At 42.0% G+C, this 6,715-nt stretch overlaps 1 non-coding gene across 1 annotated transcript; it reads left to right on the top strand.

The window, feature by feature from the left end:
• The first annotated feature begins 2,822 nt into the window (after positions 1-2,822).
• LOC130958625 (small nucleolar RNA R71) lies at positions 2,823-2,930 on the top strand. Its single transcript, XR_009077738.1, has one exon. It is a non-coding gene; the product is annotated as a small nucleolar RNA R71 (small nucleolar RNA).
• The last annotated feature ends 3,785 nt before the right edge of the window (positions 2,931-6,715 follow it).

Consider the following 6,715-nt stretch of genomic DNA (forward strand, 5'->3'; position numbering starts at 1 on the left):
TTCCGACTTGTTGAATGGGGTTGGTAAGTACTTCCCAACTTCTTCTTCGGATCTCATGGCGGATCTCCGGATATTCACCCTTTTGAGTGAAAAGGGGACCTCGGGGATCACCTTCTTCAAGGCCACAACTTCATAGAAGTGGTCTTGATGCACCGTTGAGATGAATCTATCCATCTCCCATGACTCAGAGGTGGAAGCTTTTGCCTTCCCTTTCCTCTTTCTAGAGGTTTCTCCGGCCTTGGATGCCATAAATGGTTATGGAAAAACAAAAAAAGCAATGCTTTTACCACACCAAACTTAAAAGGTTTGCTCGTCCTCGAGCAAAAGAAGAAAGAAGAGAGTAGAAGAAGAAGAAATGAGGGAGAAAGGGATGGCTTTGTATTCGGCCAAAGAAGGGGAGAAGTGGTGTTTAGGTTGTGTGAAAATAAAGGAATGAAGAAGGGTATTTATAGGAGAGAGGGGAGATGGAGTTCAGCCATTATGGGTGGGTTTGGGAGGGAAAGTGGTTTGAATTTGAATGGAAGGTTAGGTGGGGTTTTATGAAGGATGGATGTGAGTGGTGAAGAGAAAGATGGGATTTGATAGGTGAAGGGTTTTTGGGGAAGAGGTATTGAGGTGATTGGTGAATAGGGGAAGAAGAGAGAGAGTGGTGGTGGGGTAGGTGGGGGTCCTGTGGGGTCCACAGATCCTGTGGTGTCAAGGAAAAGTCATCCATGCACCAAATGTTGCTCAAAATCACGTTTTGAGCCATTTCTGGCGTTAAACGCCGGGCTGGTGGCCATTCCTGGCGTTTAACGCCAGGTTCTTGCCCTTTTCTGGCATTTAACGCCAGTCTGGTGCCCCTTTCTGGCGTTAAACGCCCAGAATGGTGCCAGACTGGGCGTTAAACGCCCAACAGCTAACCTCACTGGCGTTTAAACGCCAGCAACATCTTCCTCCAGGGTGTTCTGTTTTTCTTCCTGTTTTTCATTTTGTTTTTTGCTTTTTTTCATTGATTTTGTGACTTCTCATGATCATCAACCTACAAAAAAAATAAAATAACAAAAGGAAATAGTTAATTATAAAACATTGGGTTGCCTACCAACAAGCGCTTCTTTAATGTCATTAGCTTGACAGAGGACTCTCATGGAGCCTCAGAAATGCTCAGAGCCATGTTGGAACCTCCCAACACCAAACTTAGAGTTTGAATGTGGGAGTTCAACACCAAACTTAAAGTTTGGTTGTGGCCTCCCAACACCAAACTTAGAGTTTGACTGTGGGGGCTCTGTTTGTCTCTGATTTGAGAGAAGCTCTTCATGCTTCTTCTTCATGGTGACAGAGGGATATCCTTGGGCCTTAAACACCAAGGATTTTTCATTCACTTAAATGATTAACTCTCCTCTATCAACATCAATCACAGCCTTTGCTGTGGCTAGGAAGGGTCTGCCAAGGATGATGGATTCATCCATGCACTTCCCAGTCTCTAGGACTATGAAATCAGCAGGGATGTAATGGTCTTCAATCTTCACCAAAACATCCTCTACAAGTCCATGAGCTTGTTTTCTTGAGTTGTCTGCCATCTCTAATGAGATTCTTGCAGCTTGCACCTCAAAGATCCCTAGCTTCTCCATTACAGAGAGGGGCATGAGGTTTACACTTGACCCTAAGTCACACAAGGCCTTCTTGAAGGTCATGGTGCCTATGGCACAAGGTATGGAAAACTTCCCAGGATCTTGTCTCTTTTGAGGTAATTTCTGCCTAGACAAGTCATCCAGTTCTTTGGTGAGCAAAGGAGGTTCATCTTCCCAAGTCTCATTTCCAAATAACTTGTCATTTAGCTTCATGATTGCTCCAAGGTATTTAGCAACTTGCTCTTCAGTGACATACTCATCCTCTTCAGAGGAAAAATACTCATCAGAGCTCATGAATGGCAGAAGTAATTCCAATGGAATCTCTATGGCCTCATTTTGAGCCTCAGATTCCCATGGTTCCTCATTGGGGAACTCAGAGGAGGTTGGTGCACGCCCATTGAGGTCTTCCTCAGTGGCGTCCACCTCCTCTCTTTCCTCTCCATATTCGGCCATGGTTATGGCTTTGCACTCTCCTTTTGGATTTTCTTCTATATTACTTGGGAGAGTACTAGGAGGGAGTTCAGTAATTTTCTTGCTCAGCTGACCCACTTGTCCTTCCAAATTTCTGATGGAGGACCTTGTTTCATTCATGAAACTTTGAGTGGTTTTGATTAGATCAGAGACCATTGTTGCTAAGTCAGAGGTATTCTGCTTAGAACTCTCTGTCTGTTGCTGAGAAGATGATGGAAAAGGCTTGCCATTGCTAAACCTGTTTCTTCCACCATTATTGTTATTGAAACCTTGTTGAGGTCTCTCTTGATTCTTCCATGAGAAATTTGGATGATTTCTCCATGAAGAATTATAGGTGTTTCCATAGGGCTCTCCTAGGTAATTCACCTCTTCCATTGAAGGGTTCTCAGGATCATAAGCTTCTTCCTCAGATGAAGCATCCTTAGTACTGCCAGGTGCTTTTTGCATTCCAGACAGACTTTGAGAAATCAAATTGACTTGTTGAGTCAATATCTTATTCTGAGCCAGTATGGCATTCAGAGTGTCAATCTCAAGAACTCCTTTCTTCTGACTTGTCCCATTGTTCACAGGATTCCTTTCAGAAGTGTACATGAATTGGTTATTTGCAACCATCTCAATTAGTTCCTGAGCCTCTGTAGGCGTCTTCTTCAGATGAAGAGATCCTCCAGCAGAGCTGTCCAAAGACATCTTGGATAGTTCAGAGAGACCATCATAGAAAATACCTATGATGCTCCATTCAGAAAGCATGTCTGAGGGACATTTTCTGATCAATTGTTTGTATCTTTCCCAAGCTTCATAGAGGGATTCTCCATCCTTCTGTCTGAAGGTTTGGACTTCCACTCTAAGCTTACTCCATTTTTGAGGTGGAAAGAACTTTGCCAAGAAGGCATTGACTAGCTTTTCCCAAGAGTCCAGGCTATCTTTAGGTTGTGAGTCCAACCATATTCTAGCTCTGTCTCTTACAGCAAAAGGGAATAGCATCAGTCTGTAGACCTCAGGGTCAACCCCATTAGTCTTGACTGTGTCACAGATTTGCAAGAACTCAACTAAAAACTGATGAGGATCTTCCATTGGAAGTCCATGGAATTTGCAATTCTGTTGCATTAGAGAAACTAATTGAGGCTTAAGCTCAAAGTTGTTTGCTCCAATGGCAGGGATAGAGATGCTTCTCCCATAGAAGTTGGGAGTAGGTGCAGTAAAGTCACCCAGCACCTTCCTTGTATTGTTGGCATTGTTGTTGTTTTCGGCTGCCATGTGTTCTTCTTCTTTGAAGAATTCGGTCAGGTCCTCTAAAGAGAGTTGTGCTTTGGCTTCTCTTAGCTTTCTCTTCAAGGTTCTTTCAGGTTCAGGGTCCGCTTCAACAAGAATGCCTTTGTCTCTGCTCCTGCTCATATGAAAGAGAAGAGAACAAGAAGATGTGGAATCCTCTATGTCACAGTATAGAGATTCCTTGAGGTGTCAGAGGAAAAGAAAAATAGAAGAAAGAAGGTAGAGGAATTCGAACTTGATGAGATAAAGTTCGAATTGTGCATTAAGAAGGAGTAGTACTCCATAAATAGAAGGATGTGAGAAGGAGGGAAAAGAATTTTCGAAAATTAATTAGAAAGATGTCAAAAACATTTTAAAAATTGATTGATAATTTTCGAAAATTGAAAGTGGAAAAGAAATCAAGTGATTTTTGAAAAAGATTTTGAAATTAGAAGTTGAAAAGATTTGATTGAAAACTGATTTTGAAAAAGATGTGATTAAAGAGATATGATTGAAAAGATTTGATTTAAAAACAATTTTAAAAGATATGTTTTGAAAATAATTTTTTTTAAAAGATTTGATTTTGAAAATCAATGACTTGTCTAACAAGAAAAGATATGATTCAAACATTAAACATTCTTCAACAGAAAAGGCAACATATTTGAGATGTTCAATCAAATCATTAATTGTTAGTAAGTATCTTTGAAAAAGGAAAGAAATTGATTTTGAAAACATTTGATTGAAAAGATATGATTTGAAAAAGATTTGATTTTGAAACACTTAGAAAACTTGAAAAAAAATTGATTTGAAAACAAAATCTTCCCCCTTTGCCATCCTGGCGTTAAACGCCCAGAATGGCCTCCATTCTGGCGTTTAACGCCCAAAATGCTACCTCTTTGGGCGTTAAACGCCCAACCAGGTACCCTGGCTGGCGTTTAAACGCCAGTCTGTCTTCTTCACTGGGCATTTTTGAATGCTCAGCTTTTTCTGTATAATTCCTCTGCAGCATGTTCTGAATCTTCAATTCTTTGTATTATTGACTTGAAAAGACACAACTTAAAAATATTTTTGGATTTTTAATAATCAAAATGCAACAAGAATGAAATAACAATGCATGCAAGACACCAAACTTAGCAGTTTGTATACTACTGACACTATATGAGACACATAAACACTCAAGCCAAAAGAATTCAAAGATCAGAGTAAGAAATCATCAAGAATTACTTGAAGATCCTTAAGATACATGAATGAATGTATGTAATTGACACCAAACTTAAGATGAGACTAGTGTCTCAACAAGGAACATAACATATTTTTGGTTTTTATGAAATTTTTTGAATTTTTTTTGTTTTTCGAAAATTAAGTGGAAAAAGATATCAAAATTCTTAATGAGAATTCCAGGAATCAGTGCAATGCTAGTCTAAGACTCCGGTCCAGGAATTAGACATGGCTTCACAGCCAGCCAAGCTTTCAAAGAAAGCTTCGGTCCAAAACACTAGACATGGCCAAAGGCCAGCCAAGCCTTAGGAGATCACTGCTCCAAAAGCAAAATTGATAAAAATCAACAAGCTCTTGTAATGATAAGTTGAAACCTCGGTCCAATGAGATTAGACATGGCTTCCCAGCCAGCCAGATTTCAACAAATCATCATGAAACTCTAGAATTCGTCTACAAGAATTTCGAAAAAAAATACCTAATCTAAGCAACAAGATGTACCATCAGTTGTCCAAACTGAACAATCCCCGGTATTGTTACCAAAAGCTTGCTCAAAACTTGAACAATCCCCGGCAACGGCGCCAAAAACTTGGTGCGCGAAATTGTGAACAATACTTTTCCCAACTCTCATAATCCCCGGTCATGAACTCCAAAAACTTGGTAGTTCAATTCCATGGCATTACACAACTTCGCACAACTAACCAGCAAGTGCACTGGGTCGTCCAAGTAATACCTTACGTGAGTAAGGGTCGATCCCACGGAGATTGTTAGTATGACGCAAGCTATGGTCATCTTGCAAATCTTAGTCAGGCAGACTCAAATGTATATGGTGATGAACGAAAATAACATAAAAGATAAAGATAGAGATACTTATGTAATTCATTGGTAGGAACTTCAGATAAGCGCATGAAGATGCCTTCCTTTCCGTCTCTCTTTGCTTTCCTACTGTCTTCATCCAATCCTTCTTACTCCTTTCCATGGCAAGCTCGTGTAGGGTTTCACCGTTGTCAATGGCTACCTCCCATCCTCTCAGTGAAAGCGATTGCATATGCTCTGTCACAGCATAGCGGAATTCAGCTGTCGGTTCTCGGTCAGGCCGGAATAATATCTGTTCATACCTTGACCGAGCTCCTCCAACTCGGCAAAATCCATGAAAGGTCCGACCTCGTCCCAAGGCCCACGCCTGAGGTCGGACCTCGGACAATAAAGCTAAGAAGGCCCATCAAAAGGAACGAAGCCCAAAACCTAAAGGCCGAAAAGGCCTAGGAAAGGCGGTTCCACAAAGATAGGGATAAAACTCCCGAAAGATAAGATAAGATAAGAATATCTTATCTAGGGAAGATCACAGCCAACTACTATAAATACACTGGAACACCCAGGTATGACATACATTCCACATTCTACACATATCTGCTTGAACCCATGCTAACTTAAGCATCGGAGTGTCATTGCAGGTACAACCACCAACCGCCAGCACATCAAGTTCGGGTCCCTGACCCCCACCTCGGGCATCTCCAGACGACCGAGCTACACGTTTCAGGTAACCCCCGGAACATTGGCGCCGTTGCCGGGGACCTGGAAGTCATCCCTTTACCATGGCGGACGACCCACTCAACAATGACCACGCTGCATCAGAACAAGAGGAGGAAGTTGACACCGGAGAACGACCGGAGAGCCCTCTATCACCACGCACTCCAGGAGGAAACAAATAGAATCGCCCAAAGACATCACTCCCAAACAAGGATCCACAAAATCCCGAAAAAGAAAAAAGCTCGGAAATTCTAGAAGCAGTCCGGGCACAACAAAACCGACTGAAACAACTCGAAGAGAACATAAAGAAGCAGAAAGAAACTGAACAAGATCTGAGAAAGGAGGCTCGCAAGCGCAGAGAATTAGAAGAAAAACTGCAGAAAATAGAGGCCAACCTGAGAGATCGGACAGAACGCGACACCACCCCCGAAGGCAACCATGATCCCTTCACGCAAGAGATCATGAAGGAGAAGGTACCGCGAAACTTCAAACCACCCGATATGGATCTCTACGACGGCACCACCGATCCAAGTCACCACCTCAGCAACTTCAGAAGCAGAATGTACCTAGTTGACGCCTCCGACGCGATTCGGTGCAAAGCCTTCCCCACCACTCTCACCAAGTCAGCCATGAAATGGTTC

This window comes from Arachis stenosperma, chromosome 10, assembly GCF_014773155.1.
Source record: "Arachis stenosperma cultivar V10309 chromosome 10, arast.V10309.gnm1.PFL2, whole genome shotgun sequence".
Taxonomy (NCBI): Eukaryota; Viridiplantae; Streptophyta; class Magnoliopsida; order Fabales; family Fabaceae; genus Arachis; species Arachis stenosperma.